The 19,599-nt window shown below is 43.2% G+C and overlaps 1 protein-coding gene across 9 annotated transcripts in view; it reads left to right on the forward strand.

The window, feature by feature from the left end:
* Positions 1–355: 355 nt before the first annotated feature.
* The window catches only part of BMAL1 (basic helix-loop-helix ARNT like 1), an 84,577-nt gene continuing 65,333 nt past the window's right edge, over positions 356–19,599 (forward strand). For 2 of the 9 annotated variants that reach the window (XM_077818429.1, XM_077818430.1), the window contains exon 1: positions 356–470. The gene's annotated coding sequence lies outside the window, so the exon portion shown is untranslated. The other 7 variants (XM_077818437.1, XM_077818428.1, XM_077818434.1 and 4 more) reach the window with 6 other exon arrangements.

The following is a 19,599-nucleotide window of genomic DNA, read 5'->3' on the forward strand; positions in this document are numbered from 1 at the left end:
GTGCTCAAAAGCCCGCCCAGCAGCACCAAGAAGGCGCTACATCCGGGTCCCGCCCGCAACCCGAGCGTTAAGCCACTGCTGACTCCGCCCCCTCACCGAACACGCACGCCCCGCCTCCCCCTCCCCAGCCCCTACTTAGACCTTCTGTGGGGCGGGAGGAAAACTGCGAAGTCCCTTTCTGATTGGGTCCCTCTCCTTGGGCGTGCGCGGATTGGTCGGAGTTCTGAGGGGCAGGTCCTGGAGGCCCGCTTGCAGGCCATTGGACGACGACCTTTGAGAGCGGCTCGGTCATTGGCGGAGAAGGGCTCTAGGTCTCGGGCCGGGGGGAGAAGCCATTGGCTGGAAAGTAGGTTAGTGGTGCGACGTTCAGTGGCAAGCCAGGCGGAAAGTAGGTCAGGGACGGGGGTGCCTTCGCTGATCATAGCCCTCACCGCGCTGCAGAGGGGCACCGACCCCCTCCCCCCTATACGGTGAGGAGAGGGGGTGGGGAGGAGGGGCCGGGGCCGGGGCCGGTCAGGGACCCGGGTGGGACCGGGAGGGGGGCAGAGGAGGGGGGGGACTCCTGTCAGAGCGGGGAAGAGGTTGCTGTCAGGGAGAGTGCGGGGGCGAGAGTCGGGGGGCGCTTCCTTTCCGGAGTCCAAGAGAGACTGGGGGCGTGGGGGAGGCGGAGGAGGGTGGCGGCGCGTGTGTACATGGAGGGGTCAGGGGAAGGGAGTGAGGTGTTGGGGTTGCGTGTGTGTGTATGGAGGAGTGGGGCTGTATCTTGGGGGTGTACGGAGGGGTGTATCTTGGGAGTTTGGGGGTGTATGGAGGGGTGGAGGCAAGGGGGTTGGGGTATATAGAGGGGCTGGAGGTGGGGGTGTATGTTGGGGGGATGTATGGAGGGGTGTGGGTTGTTTGTACTGGGGGAGAGAGTGTTTGTGGACACCCAACAGAAATATATATTACAAATATGTGTGTGTGTGTGTGTATGTATATGTGTGTGTATATATATATATATATATATATATACACTGTATCTACATTAGAGGTCATCAATCCCCATACCCGCCCCCCCCCCGCACCCGCAATCCCCAGTGTACATAGTTTTCAATGCCTCCTGAGGGAATAGACAGAGTGCCTCCTTCTGAGAAGAGAGCAGCATCCCCTCCCTTCCAGGCATGGATAAGGCACACTGACTGGTTCGACTCAGGGTTTGTTTTTGTTAAATAACCCCCTGTTGTATGGTGGAATAAATGACAACAGTTAACCATAAGCATGTTATATAAGAACCTAATGAAATATTAAGAAGCCAAACAGAATGAAATGGGCTTATTACTAGACAGAAGGAGAAGCTGCAGGTGGATTCCGCTGGTTATAGTTTACACGGTGGAAGATGTCATGCATCAGTTCTTAGTGCTCAGAGCAGAGGTCGGCAACCTTTGAGAAGTGGCATGCCAAGTCTTCATTAATTTAAGGTCTGGCATGCCAATAATACATTTTATATTTACAGGGGCCAGCAGACAGAACCCCAGGCTGGCAGCGGGCTGAGCGGGGCTGGCGGCCGAGACCCCGGCTGGCAGCAGAGTGCTGCCTTTGGCACGTGTGCCGCAGGTTGCCAATCCCTGGCTTAGAGTCTATCTTAGTACATTGGTTAAAATAATTTGCTTTACTTGTAAATCTGAAGTAATAGTAATAATTATTCTGTGCTGAAAATGTCCAGTGCTGGAACAAAGTGTGGTTCAGTCCCCTCGTGTGCTCTCCAAAGTGTGAGGGCTCCCAGTCTCCCCGTAAGCAGTATTTGAATAGACTCTTTCACCATTTTGCAGAGTCAGAAGAAAGAGTGGGGCAAAGAGTAGTAGGTCAGAGAGTCTTGCTGTTTGATCATATTTGAAGTGGTTGGCAGTCTTTTCAAATTTGCCTTGCTGTCTTACTTAGCAGAGCTGAGTTCAATCACTGAACCAAAGCGTATTGGTCCCTCTTTATCTAGGTCACCCGTGGGCCTGCTATCCCACAGTTGGCTGTCTCCACTGTCTACCATAAATAAACCTGGTGAAGGGTTTGCTTATGTGACGAATGGGATAGTGTGGAGAACAAAAAATTTATGTAGTAAACACATTTATAGTAGCACTCAGAGGCCCAATAGAGGTCCCCTTGTGTTAGAACAGTGATTTTCAAACTTTTTCTCATTTGTGGGCCCCTAAAATTTTTCAAATGGAGTGTGGACCCCTCTGGAAATCTTAAACATAGTCTGCGGACCCCAGGTTGAAAACCACTGTTCTATTGTAATGACAACCTTTTGTTGACTCCCAGGGGTCTGTGGACCGCAGGTTGAAAACCACTGTGTTAGAAAGTAAGAGACTGTCCCTGCCTCAGTGATCTAAATGATGGGCTGATAAGTTTAGAATTTTTCACTTAGTTGGTGGGGTGCTTTCCCCCCAGTGCTTGCTTTTTTTTAATAAAAAAGATGTTTTACTCTTGATTAGCTGTTTGGAAGTTGTCATATTTAGTACTGTTGCTGCTCAGGGTGTTCCTTGGTAGCTGTTATTTGTATCCATGGTGTCTTCTGTTGATCTTGATGCTGGCATTTAATGAAGCACAGGTTGTGAAAGTAAATATAATACACGTTAATAAAATGTACTAATGTACTGAGAACAATTACTGTGGCTTCCTAATACAATGATTTTTATTTTTAATTGGTTTATAATTGGTAAACCAAATTTCTGAAGTCCCATTTGAGAACAGTAGAAATTCATCTCTTCAGATACCTCCACTTTCTACTAAATTATTCAAATTCCGGAATATAAAAACCCTGTATTTCCCCTCTTAAACTTTCAATATGTCAAGTAGCTGAAGGATGCATAAACAAGAATCAGCTCTCCTAAAGCTTCTAACACACACTCAGAATACATTCTGCGCCCCCCAGTTTGAGAACCTCTGTTTTATTGGACCCAATTCTGTTGGTGAGAGAAGCAAGCTTTCGAGCTTACACAGAGCTCTTCTTCTTGAAGCTCGAAAGCTTGGCTCTCTCACCAATAGTTGGTCCAGTAAAAGATATTATCTCACCCACTTTGTCTCTCTAATCCTGAAAGTATAATAACCGTCCAAAAGAATAATATTCAAGCTTTTGTCACTATGAACTATATCTAATCAGTAAAACTAATATGAACATTAGACTATCTTTAATGAGAACTGCTATCTTAATCCTGTCCTTTAAGACTTAGTGTATTTCCATTTTTCTTACTAAGTCTCCATCTTTTTATGGGTTTCAGAGTAGCAGCCGTGTTAGTCTGTATCCGTAAAAAGAAAAGGAGTACTTGTGGCACCTTAGAGACTAACAAATTTATTTGAGCATAAGCTTTTGTGAGCTACAGCTCACTTCATCGGATGATCTTTTTCTGGTGTATTGTACCAAATTAACTCTCAAAATTCCCCAACGGTACCTCTGATTTTGGCCTAGAAGTGCCAATATTTGTTTGAGAGTTGAATAGACTGATGCTATCGCTACACTACAGCTTAAGTTGACATAACTTATGTCGCTTGTGACTAAATCACACCCCTCCCCCGAGCGACATAACATATGCCTACTTAAGCACCAGTGTGGACAGCACTATGTCAGTAGGAGAGCTTCTCCCACTGACATAGCTACCACCACTTCCAGGGGCTGGAGTAATTAAGCTGATGGGAGAGCGCTCTCAGAATTGGGCCCATAGCATTCACTAACTGTGAACACTATAAAAACAATAGCTAAGAATGAGTTATAGGTATCATTCTGTTCCTCATAACTTTATCAAAAACTTTTGGACTGAAGTTTTCCAAGTATGATTTTAGCCCTGAACAAAATTTTTTTTTTTTTTTTTCAAAAATTTGATCAATCTATTCAGGTTGAGTTATAAATCTGCATAAAAATGTCATGTAGATGAAAGACGTGTAAACAAGAATCATCTCTCCTAAAGCTTTTTTCTCTCTCTCACACACACACACACACACACACACACACACACACACACGCAATCCAAGCTTAAAGAGAAAGTTGTATATTTTAAAAAACAAGTTACGACTTTTTTAAAGTTGGCATTTTCACTCATATGCCTAGAGTACTTTCTACTCAGCTTTCTACAGGAATGACTAAACTGGCTCAAAATTTTCAGATATTTGCAGATATGGCTGCCTTCTGTTCCCTTTACTAATTTTTTTCTCCCTTGAAAGCAAGGGAAATTAAATGCAAAATCTAATGGCAAGGTTGAAGAACTTGGAATAGAAGTCCTAAATTTCAAAAAGTTTTTAACGCAAAACATGAACTTGGCAGAACTGTGCATGCAGTGTTATAGTTCTCCTGATGAAATGTGTACCCCCATATAGTGCTGTTTAAATGTGTGAGATTCAGGAAAAACAACAAGTTAACAATGTGTTTTGAAATCTTAACTTTTGCTGTATTTAATTGAAATATTCTAGTTTTAAAGGTTGGGGAAATTATATGTTTTGGGTTTTCAAGTAATCTAATATAGCCTATAAAAAAAACTCTTTTATAAAAACTATGGCTAGTTAACTGTTTTACCTTAAACTATGATGGCTGATTCTGCATTAAATACACCCTGCTGTATAAAAATGACACCTACTTGGGTATATTTTCATCACCTTTTCCATCAGATTACGTGCACAACTCTAACAATAGGAGCTACATATTTTATCTGATGTTTTAATCCAATCTGTGAAAAGAAATATAATGTTAGACTATGTATTCAGGGCCCAGGCTCCATCTCCTTGGAAACCTGATCTTTCACTCAACGTTGTAAGCTTAATTTGTCTATTTAATCAATTTTTAAGAATAGATGCAAAACCTCAAATCAGCTACCACTAGGTTTCAGCAACTTGACAGCTTCATGATGAATTTAATAAACTAGAACAAGATGTTAGTTGTGGCCTTTGAGAAAGTTGATGGCTAACGTAGTTGTCTTTGCACTAATTCGGACAGTGGCTAATATCTAAAAACAAATTTCAAACTACATTCTAACAAAACTTTCAGTGATTGTGTTTAACTAAAGAATCTGAAGAATAAAAATCTAATAAATCTTCCTCCTCTTCCCTCCCCCATAAATGAACATAAGATGGTACTAGGTTAGCGATGCTTAGGAAAGTCATCTGTTGTTAGCCCTTGTTCCATGTTTTTTCTCATTTGCAACTACAGTAGGTATTTCTTAGGGTATGTCTTCACTACCCGCTGGATCGGCGGGCAGCAATCGATCCAGTGGGGATCGATTTATCGTGTCTAGTCTAGACGTGATAAATCGAGCCCCGAGCACTCTCCCCGTCAATTCCTGTACTCCAGTGCTGCGAAAGGCGCAGGCAGAGTCGACGGGGCAGGTTCAGCAGTTGACTCACTGTGGTGGAGACACCACAGTAAGTCGATCTAAGTACGTCACTAAGTTGTGTAACTTAGATCAATCCCCCCCACCGGTGTAGACCAGGGCTTAGTCAACATACAAATTCTGTGTAACCTTTTGAGCTCCTGCAGTCTGAAAAGCTTGGTATTAAGTGTCCCTGTTGTCCGAGGTAACGCTAGCCGCTGACTCAGAGTCAGAACAACTTGTGAACCTGGGCTGATGCCACACTGTAGTTTGGAGGGGAGAAGGGAAGGAAGAGTTTCTAGTAGGAAGGATGCCAGTGGGCTTCTTTTAGAGCAAGAAGAAAAGGAGTACTTGTGGCACCTTAGAGACTAAGAAATATCATTCACAGGAGTTAAAGCAGTAAATGGCATACTCCATTTTAAACGGCCCAGTTGGTCTACATTTCTTATTAACTTTCTAAAGAACACTACATGGACAAGTATAAACAGTGATAAAATATGATTTATTTTTCATAACATGTCATTGCTTATGGCAACATTTTCTTTGCCTATCATTAAGTTAGCAAGCTTTCCATTGATTTGAGGCTTTTTAATAGCAGCTTATGTGAAGGAAGTACTGTTGTCTGAAAGCTTACTCTTAAGGTAAATATTTAATGGTACACTTCTGGTATGGCTACTGTTGAAATATAATTCCCATTAAGTAGTTACAGTATCATTGTGGAGGAGTATTTCTAACACTTGTCATGTTAAAGAATGGTAGTTTCACAGTTTCTGAATAGTTTGCATTGGCATCATATCCTGCAAGCCATTTTGTAATAATCCTGCCATTGAGGTTTTTAGATTTCAAATACATGACAGATTTCACAGTCTTCAGCTATGATTTTTTAAATGAAAGTTAGGGGAAAAACAGCTAATACAATCTATGTATTTTGTATTTTAAATGTTTTCAGTGTTCTGGTTACAGGATTCTATATAGAAAGCCGATTTAGAGGTATTGTCACCTTGGGGCTGATGTGCTTTTTTGCAGTTTCAGTGAATTACTATATTATAGATTATCAATTTTGCTAAGAATCGAAGACATACCAGGCAGTAATTGAGCACTAGATTTTTTTTTTTTTTAATGCAAGTTGCCCTTCATCTTAGAAAAGTGTGTGTGTGTGTGTGTCTGTGTGTTAAGAAGGGAGTACCTACATGACTTGTGCCTTTGCCTACAGTTGTTTGACTGTGCTGGTACCATGGACAGCTGAAAAATTGGTAACTACAGAATGAGTCCATTTGTGTTTTCCCCCCTCAAACCTATGTTTTGAATCCTTCATGAGTTGTATGGGAGAATTCAGATGTCCAAGAAGACTCAACTAATGATACATGTTTTACAATTAACTTTATTTTTTAATGAAGTAATTCTTCTGCCATGAGACTTTTAAACAGACTAGTTATTTATGCAGAATATAGTCTGCTCCAGTTCAGAAAAAACAAAAATGCAGAGTTGGATGTAATTGTTCCAGGTTAGTGTTGTGAGCTTACTTAAAGACTGGTATTATCATTCAAACAAAGCCTTACATTGTCAGTTCTGGACCAGACGACTGAAGGAGTTTTCAGTCTTTAAACTGCCTATTGAATAGAGGAGTCACTGTCATCTTGAGATATACTGAACTTAAAATGAGCTAAAAGAAGTTTTAAGTAGTGCACCTGCTCCCAAGTGCCCCTATCATTTTTCCTGTTTTTATATTTTAACTGATTCTTTCCTTTGTGGTGAAAGAGACCCCCCCCCGCCCAAACAGGAAAAGCTTATTGACTATAAGAGAAACTGAATACACACGAAGTATGATCAAATGCGTTTCCAGTTTTATACAAGATGCCAGTATAGTTGCAGAAATGTAGTTTCTTTTAAGGATTCTTTAAATAGCCAGATTATTCATTAAACATCTATATGAATATTTAATAACTTGCTTTTGGAAGAGCTTTAATATACAAACATTCTGTATGGGGGAAATTACAGAAAGCCCAAGTCCATTCTTAGAATGAAAAGTTCTACTATCTGAACACCTTAAGTTTAAATAATTGTGCATATAAAAGTTTCAGTCAGCCTTTCTTTGTCTGTACAGTTCTCTGTTTTCTGAGTGTTACATTTCTTTCAATAAGACTACGTAGTGAAATGAACTGAGGAGGAATATAAGGAGAGAAGATGGAGTGGACCAATTACACCAGTGGAGGGCAACCTGCAACCCACAGGCTGCACGCAGCGCATCAGGGTAATCCATTGGTGGATCGCCAGACAGTTTGTTTACATTTGCATGGCGGCTCGCAGCTCCTACTGGCTGCGATTCGCCATTCCCGGCCAATGGGAGCTATGGGAAGCGGCAGCCAGGCACACACTGCTTCCCACAGCTCCCATTGGCCGGGAATGGCAAACTACAGCTACTGGGAGCTGCGGGCGGCCGTACATATGTAAACAAATGGTCTGGCAGCCCACCAGTGGATTACCCTGATGGGCTGCAGGTTGCCCACCACTGAATTATACCTTTCACAGTCTCGCAATAAGATCCTCAAAGGTTATGAGTGAGTAAAAAGCAGAAGCGCGGTGCCAATGATACATAAATTACTTATGGGACAGAGCATCAGATATATTCATGGGTCAGCACTGGAATCTAAGGGTATGTCTACTCTGCAAAATAAAACCCGTGGCTGGCCCGTGCCAGCCAAACTTGGTCTTGCGAGGCTTGGGCTGTGGGGCTGTTTTTTATTGCTGTGTAGACTTCTGGGCTTGAACCCTTGCAGGGTCCTAGAGCCTGGGCTCCGGTCCGAGCCCGGAAGTCTGTACAGCAGTGAAACAGCCCTGCAGTCCGAGCCCTGTGAGCCCAAGTTGGCTGGCATGTGCCAGCCTCAGGTTTCTCTTTACTTTGTACCTGAAGAAGACTGTGGATAAAAGACTGTGCCAATCACAGAGGTTGGGCTTGGAGCAGTTCCATGTTTCTAAGAGTTGTTTTTGAGGCTCAACCAAAAGCTTGGTATCCATAGTCTAAAACTGGTCTTATCAATGCTCTATACATCATCAGTACCTTCTTATCTGTACCTTACTTGTTTCCAGCTATACTTTTAAGTAAGTTCAGCCTATTTTTATACTTTTGAATTATATTATCTGTGTGACCTTTCCAAGTTAACTTATTATCAAAGACTACTCTTAGGAACATAATTCAAAAGTTTATCTGACTATTTTCACCGTGAAGAAATAAATTCCATTCATCCCTAATTTTCTTCCAGATTAAAAACATTTGCTTTGCTTTTGCAAGTGAGAATTTAAATCCCCACTCATTTTCCCATTTGGAAATTCTCTGCCATGCCTCATTTATCTTTTCCACAGATACTTTGTCTTTTATGCTTAGTCTGTATAGCACGGTTGCCTGTGAAAAGGGAAATACCTGTTCCAATCTGCACACTTTCTGGCAGATCATTTATCATAATGTAAAACAAAGTAGGAGTCCCAACTGAACTGGGTCTCTTTTAGCTACCCTCTTTACACCTGCCATTTGCTACAAGTGTACTGAGGTGGGGCTGATTGGGTCCACAGGCCCTCATTAATCCCCCTTGCCAGTGAGGGGCCTGTGTGCCCTGTCATATATGGTATAAGTAATTCTTTGTAATTGACTAAAAGTGCTGCGATTGGAGTTTTCTTTTTATATTGCAAATGGCTGACCTTAAAGTGCATCTGTTTCTTCCATAAATGAGAAGTTTCACTTTGTGAATTGCAATAAGTTGACCTTTTTACTATTTTCAAAAGACTAGAGGTACACCTAAAGGTACGCTTTCTGATTGAGTCTTTTCTGCTGTTTAAGTTAGTTCTAAGACAGGAGGAGAAAAATGTTTAAGATTTTTGCTTGGATCTCTTATAATTTGAAGGTCATCCCTGCCATATTCATAGAATCCTAGAAATGTAAGGCTGGGAAGTACTATAAGATATCCAGTCCAGCCCCCTTCACTAAGGCAGGACCAACTCAACCTAGACTACCTCTGACAGATATTTGTCTAAGCTGTTTTTAAAAACCTCTAGTGATTAGAGATTCTACAACTTCTTTTGGAAGCCTATTATTCCAGAGATTAACTATCTTTGCGGTTAGAAAGTTTTTCTTAATATCTAACCTAAATCTTCCTTGTTAAAGATAAAGCCCATTGTTTCTTTTCCTACCTTTACTGGACATGGAGAACAATTGATCACCAGTCTTTAACAAATTTTAAGACTATCAATCATCTCTCCCCCCCCCTTCTTTTCTTGAGACTGAAAGTGCCCAGTCCCTTTGCTGTTAGGTGCTAAAGTGATTATGTAGTTTTTGCCCTCTGTTTTAGGAAAACTACACTCCTGGAGGAAATGAGTCTAACAAAAAGTCCAAAGCAAACACTGCCCGTCCCTGGGTTAGAGCCAAACTTTTTGGCCTGAGGGCCGCATCAGGTTTCTGAAATTGTATGGAGGGCCAGTTAGGGGAGGCTGTGTCTCCGCAAACAGCCAGACATGGCCTGGTCCCCGCTCCCTATCTGCCTCCCCCAAGCTTCTTGCCCCCTGACAGCCCCCCTGGGACTCCTGCACCATCCAACCACCCCTGTTCCCTGACAGCCCCCGGGAACCCCTGCCCCATCTCTGTGACTGTCCCCCCGGGACCCCTGACTCATCCACCCTGTCCCCTGACTGCCCCCCCTCCAGCCGCCGCCCCATCCAACCCCTCCTCTCCTTCCTGACTGTCCCCCAGGACCCCTGCCCTCATTCAACCCCCCTGTTCCCCGCCCTCTGACTGCCCCAACCCCTATCCACACCACCAGCCCCTGACCTCCCCCGAACTCCCCTGCCCTCTATCCAACTCTGCCCCCTTACCACGCTGTCTGGAGCACCGGTGGCTGGCCACGCGGCTGCACCAGGACAGACGGCTGCGCAGCGCAGAGCACCGGGTCAGGCCAGGCTCTACAGCTGCGCTGCCCCAGGAGCTTGCAGCCGCCCCGCCCAGAGCATTGCGCTGGCAGCGCAGTGAGCTGAGGCTGCGGGGGAGGGAGAACAGTAGGGGAGGGGCTGGGGGCTAGCCTCAGGGGCCGGGCAGGACGGTCCCGCGGGCCGTAGTTTGCCCACCTCTGCTCTACCCAGTGTGTGGCATTCTTCGCTTTCTCCTGGCCACAGTACTTTCCCTAAGGTTTGTGTGATATATTCTCCTCTATACTAGAATTCCCCACATATTTTCTTGCCTTGGTTTTAGGGTCCAAACTGGACAATACCAGTCTTTCTTTTGTCTGGTTCTAATCTCTCTGCCAGGGTTATGACCACCTCCCATCTGACCACAGTGGAGATTGGGTGAAGAGGAATATCTTCCTTCCTTTTCTTTCTGTCTCAGAAACCCTAAGCTTGGGCCCCTAAACAAAGGGGAAGCTCACCTCCAGGTGCTCTGCATACTCTATTACAATGCCCTGGGTAACTTCATTCACCCACTTCTGCAACTTCTCTCTTGGCTTCCTCCTGGCTTTGTCTCAGCCTTCTACCTGCTGTGAAGGACTGCAGGAAGAATCTGCCACTGTCACCCAGCCTTATGCATAGTTGTTTATGGAGAGACCCTGCCTTCTGTCTCCTCCCTTTAGTAGAGATCCAAAACCTATTACTTTTCAGGCTCTCTAGCACAGCCTGGCCCTTTTCCAGGAACTCTCAGAAGAAGAACCACTGCAAGTCTTGATTCCTACTTCCTTTCTCTTTCACTGGGGAACAGGAATTGCTTTCTTCCCCTCCTGCTTCCTTTCCCAGAATGCATTGCTGCCAAGCCTACAATTTAAAACAGTCCCTAAATGTACATTTACACAACAGACTGTTACAGACTTGAATGAATTAAATGGAAAAGTTGTGTACGTTGCCACTGTTCCTTATTGGGTATATTCTTTAAAAACACTTATCTTCAGCTCTTGGTATTAATTCAGAACCCCAGAAAATCACTTTAGTCTCTGTAGCAGATAGTTTTGCACCTACTGTTCCTAAATGGCACTCTTATTAAAAAGCCTCAGGACAGTAGGTAATCTTACTTCCCACTGAAATGAAAAATTAATTAAGGACAATTTTAGCCTTTATCCAGTACAGTGTGACTTTGGTGGGTTATACCAGACCTTTAACAACTTAATGTAAAAACAAACTGAAGTTTTCTGGTTTCAGATTCTGTCTGTGACAAACTGTAGTGTCTGTTATGTTTCCATTTAGGAATTTTGCCTTATTTATTTATTTTATTTTTTTAATTGTTAACAAACCACTGTTAAAGTGACTTCCATGGCATGATTTTAAAACTCATGTAATTGAGGAAATTCAGATGTCTGTTACTGCAATGCTTAGTGGAGAGTCAAGTATTATACGCTATGTGAGTGGAGTGGGGCGATAGCTAGCTGCGTCCCCCAGTAGCTGTACAGTAGTATGGAAATTTGTCAATAAACTTAAATGTTTGAGGATATTGACACACGTTATTCTGATTTATTTCTCATAACATTTCTATTATGTGAAATAGATTCCCTGTTTTAATTGCTGCTATAACAATTAAATGGTTGTTGAATATTCAGTTTACTTTAGGAACATAGGACTTGCATATGAGATCGGTCCAGCGAGTCCAGTGTCTTAGGTGCCATTGGTGAGTACCAAATGCTTCAGAGGAAGGTGCAAACATTCTCTTAAGGGCAATTATAGAATAACCTGCCCATAGAACAGTGGTGTCAAACACCCAGTGTGCAGAGGATCCAGCTATCATAAGGTATTTATTTGGTCCCCTTGGCAGATCCAGATTCTACATAATTTAAGCATTCTTTGAGAGACAGAGGAGGGAGTATTGAATTGTGGTGGTGGTTTGGTTTTTTTGTTTTGTTTTGGGACAACCAAAAGGGCTAGAAAAACCTTTCAAATATGAGCAGAACGTAAACCAGTGCATGCTTTTCTCTTTGAATTTGCAAACAGCCTGAAACAGCTCAGATAGCTAACCTTGTTTAAGACGACAATGCTTAAGCATCACTCTGACACTTAAATTGTTTGAATATCTAGCTTTTAAGTACTCAGCTGTGTGCCTAATTTCTGCGGTTCTAGAAACTGTGTGTATGATCGACTATTTACATACACCAGTGGCCAAACAAAGGACAGCAATAGCGGTAGTCCTAAAAATTGTTTTTCCCCACTGAATGGAACAATAACTTTACTAATTAAAAGTAATATTAATGTAAACCTCCTAGTCTTATCAGCGGGTGCTTCAACGTGGTTTGAAGATAATATTTAGTCCTAATTTTTAAATCTAGCCCACTGACCATCCACAGTGCAGCTACTCAGATCATCTTCCTTGCCTGTCGCTGATGACCCCTTTTTGAATCTGTCCATCTCCTCTTGTTTCGTAAGTATGTTATCAAAATTGCTTGTTCTCTCTTTCCTACTTGACTGCAGTTGTCTTGTGTTGTCCCTTGCCTCCTTTGTTCTGTCTGTCAGGTTTTCCCATGTCTGTGTATGTGCCTTCTTTCACACTCATGCTTATGCATAGAATGATTTCCCCTGAATAAATCCATCAGGCTGCTATGCTCTCCTACTGGAGACTCTCCTCTCTTCCTAGCCAACCAGTGATAGATTGAGTATGCATCAGTTGAGGATAGCTGATTTAATTTTATTGTTTTGAATCAGTCTTTAAATGCTAACTGACTGAAACCTTCAAGTTATGCAGTTGTTAGCCTACGTAAGCTGTGCTCTTGTACTCTCTCCCCATCTTCCCTCCTTTTGTTTGTCATGCTCACTTATTCAATCGTGTACCAAATTAGATTGTAAATTCTTCCAGGAATTGGCTATCACTTACTGTGGACTGGTCCACACTACACAGTTAGGTCAAAATAGGGCAGCTTATGTAGCCCTTATGTCAGTGTCTACACTACAGTCTTCCTCCCACTGATGTAAGTGCCGTACTACGCTGACATAACTCCAACTCCACCTCCAAGAGGCGTAAAGCTTGTGTCAGTGTAGTTAGGGTGATGCAGTGTCTCTGTAGACACTGTGTCCCTTACATGTCCGTTGGCTGTCTTGCCATGAAATTGACAAGAAAGCTGGGGACCTAGACACTCCAGATCCATGTGAATGCCTGTTCTCACTTTCAGGTGACATTGTAAACAAGGCATGGGCAGCATTTTCTTCTGCAAATTTTAACCAAACTTGTTTGTCTGAGCGATTGGCTGTAGTAGGACTGAGTGGACTTTGTTTTATTTTTGAATGAAGTTATTTTTTGTACATAATTCTACATTTGTAAGTTCAACTTTCTTGATAAAGAGATTGCACTACAGTACTTGTATTAGGTGAATTGAAAATGCAATTACTTTTGTTTTTACAGTGCAAATATTTTAAATCAAAAATAAATATAAAGTGAGCACTCCACACTTTGTATTCTGTGTTGTAATTGAAATCAATATATTTGAAAATGTAGAAAACATCCAAAATATTTAAATAAATGGTATTTTATTACTTACCAGTGCAATTAATTGCAAATCATTTTTTAATCACGTAATTTTTTAAAAAATTGTTTGACAGCCCAAATTTTTTGTGTTAATTGCGTGAGTTAAATGCAATTAATTGACAGCCCTAAATAATAGTACTAAGTTAGTCCCCTACACAGGATGAATTTGACACACCACACTCGCTACCCCTCCATGGGAAAATTCTTCCCAGAAAGCTAATGATAGGCATATGTGATAGGTGTATTACCCTGAAGCGTAAGTGCATGGTTTTGTACTACAGAAACGAGTCCTATAAATCACTTTTAAAGTTTTGTTACCTTTCAATTTGGTTGAATGTCACTGTGTGTGTGTGAGAGAGAGAGAGATATCTATATCTATATATGGGCACCTGATTTATCCTGGTCTATGCTGTTGATATTCTATCAAGGGTAGGGTTGCCAACCCTCCCAGATTGGCCAGGAGTCTCTAGGAAGCAGGCTCCATCTCCTGGAGGCTACTGAAGCCAGTCAGGTAGATTTTAGGCTGCTAAAGGTCTGGCGGCACAGTGGGGCTAATGGGAGCTGCAGGGACAGTGCCTGCAGGCAGTGCATGAAGCTGCCTGGCCTCCCCTTAGCCGAGGAGCCGGATATACCAGGAGCTGCCCGAGGTAAATGCCACCTGGCTGGAGCCCACACCCCCTCCTGCACGTGCCCCCCACACGCAAACTACCAGACACTGCACCCCGACTCCCCTTCTACATCCCAACCCCCTGCTCCAGGCTCAGCCCAGAGTCCCCTCCCACACTATGAACCCCACAGCCACCGCCCAGAGCCCACACCCCAAACCCTGCCCCAGCCTGGTGAAAGTGAGTGAGGGTGGGGGAGAGTGAGTGATAGAAGGAGGGGGGATGGAGTGAATGGGGGCAGGGCCTCAGAAGGGGCAGGGGTGGGTCTCGGAAGGGGCAAGGCAAGGGTGTCTGGGTTTGTGATTAGACAGTTGACAGAATCAAGGGAATCTGCTGCTGCATCAGGCTTGAAATTGCTGTGGTTTCTCTCTTCCCTTTCCCCTTCCCAAGATAAAAAATCATACAAGACGTTCGATAGGATTTCCTACGTAAATCAATCTGCCTGTCAGCATCTGCTATGGGCACACCTGGTGAACTGTACTGAAGTTGCCTGGTGCCCCCATTTTCTCCTTTTCCTCAGGTTTCCTCAGCAGCTGTCTGAGGGCTCTATCTCAGGGTTATTTATTTATTTTGTCTTCAAACCAACTTCTCCATCTTTTTGCAGCTGGTCTCTGACAGGAAATGAATCTTGAGGGGAGAAAGATGGCTGGAGACTCCCCTTGCCCTGGCAATAGAGCCTTAGCTATGTCAATGGCTCAGTAGGTCCCAGCTGGCAACAAAAGTCTCCCAGTTCCAGTGTTTGGCTTCCTGCACTAGTAACCTTCACCAACGACTTCTCCAAGTTTATTTTGAAGCTTTTCTTCAGCAGATGCCTGTCTCGCTTTCCTAGCCTGGAGCTTGCTTTCTCTATTCACCCTGCTCCAGCACTATAGCAGCTGTCAAGTCTTAAGTGATTTAGCGGGGGAAGAAATGTTGGACTACTCCTGAATTGCACAGGAGGCTGGCTGTTAGTGTTCGAGGACAGTCCTGGTACAAGTTCTCTTCCTTACTTTGCTTCTCCCACTGTTGACCCTCTGATTCATCCAAGAGGCCTCTTCCTTGTCTCCCTTCTCAGTTCCCCCTCAAGCTGCAAGTGACCAATTACCTCAATAGCTTTAAATCTTAGGCAGACCAGGCCAATCCCACCTAAGCATCTTAATATTCTGTCTTTACTCGGATCCCGTTGGCCTGTTTTGACTAATTTCTCACAAATCCAAGCCACGTGGGCTTCCCTGCTCACGAGTCCCTCGCAACTCAAAAGGTAATCCCTCCCCTTCCCCTGCATTTCACTCAATGCTGAGAACTGAGTTCTCCCCTCTTTTAGGACTCTAAACAAGGGCTGTAACTACCATACCTCAAAAAATGGAAATGGGCCTCTTCTTCTGAGTATTCCCATAGACATAAGTTTCTGCACCAGTCCTCTGCTCATGAAGGGTAACTTTGCTCCTGCTTTAAATCAGATGGTTTAAGATTGCCTCCTTCTTAATGAAGACAGACATGAAGGTCTTGGTTGAATTGATTCATTCCATTCATTAAAATAGCTTAGCCAGTCAATCTCACCTTTCCCATCTTGAAGAAAATTGACTGCAGGTGGTCCATCCCTGACAAAAATTGGTTCATCAGTAAGAAGTCGTCTTAAATTAGATAATTTCACTTGTTAAAGGCCACACTGCAGCTATCAAAATTATGATACGGACTGCGTATTGACAATCCCTCCATATGTCCAGTTGTTACTTTACTGGTGGCGATCACCATATTATCTCTCTGGGAAAATCTTTGTAATGTTTGCATGACTGATGGGATGGACACGTGGGCCTTACAGGGTTCAGGACAGGTGGTGTCCTCTGGAATTCCAAATCAACATCTACCTCATGAGTTGTCAGCCTCCTTCCTAGGGTCCCTCTAGGAACTGCAGTCATTCATATAGAGAGCTACAGCAGAACTATCATGGATTAGCTCAGCCACCAAGATGGACCAAAAAATGAAAGCCAGAGGACTGTTTCAAGGGCAGAAGATTCTAATGTTTGTCCTTGGCAAGACCATCAGGCAGGCCAACTGGCCTAGCATTGAAGCCGGATGTGGTAGAAAGTAAGTAAAGACCTGCTGGTATAAATCAGATTGCATTTTTGATCCTTCCGTAAATCCACCAAAAAGATTACCAAGTCCTTCTCTTGGCATTGGTGCACGCAGGCCTGAAGAATGAACACACTCTCTATCGTTTCTCTGTCTGAATCTATAGAGAGATGCTTTTCCATTCTTCACCTCCTTATAGTTAGGGTTGCCAGAAAGATCAGCCAGGGTTGAACTTTAGTAACTTTGAGTCTTACTTCCTGGTCCCAGATGCACATGTAAGTATGTCAGATGTGGATACTGCCAATTTCTCAGGATCTCATTCATCAGGGTCACTTGATACTTCCAGTTCTGAACAACCATATCTCTTAGATGGTTATTGTCAGAATGACCACTTTTATAAAAGTGGACATTATCCAGAAACACTTCCATCAATTGCTCTTAAAGGGAATTTGGAGGACCTGGAATCTAGTATATTAGAAAGAAGATTGTCCATGTTCTGAACTTTCCATTAGACTGTTTAATTTTTTTTTCTTTTCCCGTAAGATTCTGAGCTCTAGTTTCTTCAGAGAATAATTCTTAGCCTTGAGCAAGATGTGTCTTATCCTTCCCAGTTCTAGCTCATTGCTTCATCTATATGCCCCATTTTCTGAAAGCAACACTGGTATAAAGACTGCCCATCCTTCCACCCGGTGGAACATTGGCATCTTTTGCTAAACCCCTTTTTGAGCCACTGTGAGAAATGTCCTTGTATTTCCTGACCTGAAAGTTTGCTTTCATTTCTTGCTATCACATAGACTTGAAGGTTTAGCAAACTTTGGAGCCTTATCTTCAATTTATTTTCCAAATAAGGTTAATTAAAGTCAGAGGATGGGGGGGAAAAAATTGTGCCTTCCACTTAAACCAATCAACTGTCTTGTTTCTTTCGAAGCCATGTTATAATTTAGGACAAACAGTTGCATGTTTCAGAGACAAGCAGGGCAGTAAAGCTTTACTTACTTAGAACTGAACAGTGAAGAAGCCAGATGTTCTAATGGTATTTTATTAGAGACTTAGTGAGTGATGCAGAGTCATTTGTAGATGGGTTGTCTATTTTCCAAGCTTACAAGCATCTAAATGTGTCTCTTGAAGGTATAAACTCCAGCAGAGTTACACAGTGTTGATCCTGAGTGGCTGGTGACTATGTATAAACTTACTGTTTCCCTTCGGGCCTTGTCTGAGCAGCAAACCATTGCCCATTAATTGCTACACAGACCCACCCTACTTGTATTGGTTCCTGGATCCGAACAGGGATCACTAAGACAACTGTCAGTTGGATCATTCAAGGTAGAACTTTCTGTGGCATGCAGCCTCTACAGATTGTGGGTCACAGGGAGTGGCTAGGCTGAAGCTGCCAGTGGGTGGCAGTATGGGGATGTTGGTCCTGCAGGCCTAGGTTCAAGTCCTGCTAATCATTACAACTGCACACAGCTCCCCACCGCTGAGGACACCAACTCTTTATCTCCCACGTTTTCCACCTCCATGGCCACCTAGACCACATTACTTTAGATTGGGGACCCTCGTTTATCTCATGGTTTTGGAGGGCAGTATTCAACTTACTAGCAGTGCATCTCTATATCTCAGCCACCTAATATATGCAAACAGATGGCTAATCAGAAAGAGGGAATCAGATACTGGACCAGTACCTACGGTGCTTCATATTTTTCCTCATTGATTCCATACACAGAATTCACATATAATAATGCTGATCATGCCTTAAGTCAGGTGAGCCTGTATTTCCCCCCCAACTATGATTTTCAACATTGATTTCATTGTGCACTTCCTCCCCGCAGCCTCAGATCTGATACATGACATTCCACAAACTCAAGAGAAGCTGAAGTGACACTTTGATGTGGCCAAGGTGGCGTACCAGCATTATGCTTATTGCTACAGCTAGGAAGGTCCCCATTTACGCAGTGTGGCAGAAGTTGTGGTCAAAAACCTCAAAACAGACCACCCTGTCTACAAGCTGGACCACCAATATGTAGGTTCTTACCAGATCTGCAGCCCAATCAACCTAGTAATCTTTGAACTTCAGCTTTCCCTATCCCTAAAGCTGCATTATGTAGTTCATGCTTCCTTCTCTCACAATCTCTCCCCCAACCAAAAACAACCTCCTTCCACACCAATTCAGGGACAAGAAGAGTAGCTAGTGCATGAGATCTGGACTCCCAGATATGCAAAGGAAAGTTGTGGTATTTTATTGGTTCACAAAGATATGTCCCTGAGGAGCAGAGCTGGGAACCAGTTCACCATGTACATACCCCTTTTAAAAAAAAAAAAAAAAAAAGGGGGTAGGGTGGGGTGGGACGGGACACCCATGGACCTCAGGTGTGAAATTGCACCAAATGGGAGGTTGTGATGTCAAGACCCTGGTTCTAACCTAGGCCCACTGGGTATTTAGGAAGTAGCCTTGGCTGTCATGCACACTGCCACAGTGGGATGTTACCAGAGAATTCACAGACATCAGTGGGCCAGCTTCCAGGGTTCTGTGACTCGCTTCCTGATTTGGCCACACAGTCTTGATCCTGATTGGCAGGTGACAATAGATTGTAGCTGTGGCCTGGCATGATGTGAATAATTATCATCACAAAACATGCTGTAAAAAAACAAGGAAGTGAACAAGTAATTAACACAGGGGAGGAGGCCTCATTCTTTGAAAGCTAGGATGAGGGAGGTAAATGAATCATTAGGCAGAAAACAAGATGTTTGTGCTATATAAGATTAGTAAATAGGTCAGTAGGCTAAAAGGCCAGAATGTCGGAGCCAACTAAGAAAAGAGGGAGAATACCCAGGGCCTTATTTACTGTGAACTAGATAACAAGGAACAAAATAAGTTAGGAATGTAAAGAGGAAGTTTAACCATAGACAGTGCATGCTGCAGAGGGATTGATTACTGCAAAGTAGCCAAGCTAAAAATGTTTGGCTTGTATAGTAAATGCAATGGAATGTGTATATAAATGGAGAGGGTTTCTGTGTAACTTTGGAACTGTGATGTATTCTGCATCCATCGCCACTCCGGTTGAGTCTAACTCAGTGTAGGACT

Source organism: Eretmochelys imbricata, chromosome 6, assembly GCF_965152235.1.
Source record: "Eretmochelys imbricata isolate rEreImb1 chromosome 6, rEreImb1.hap1, whole genome shotgun sequence".
Lineage (NCBI taxonomy): Eukaryota > Metazoa > Chordata > Testudines > Cheloniidae > Eretmochelys > Eretmochelys imbricata.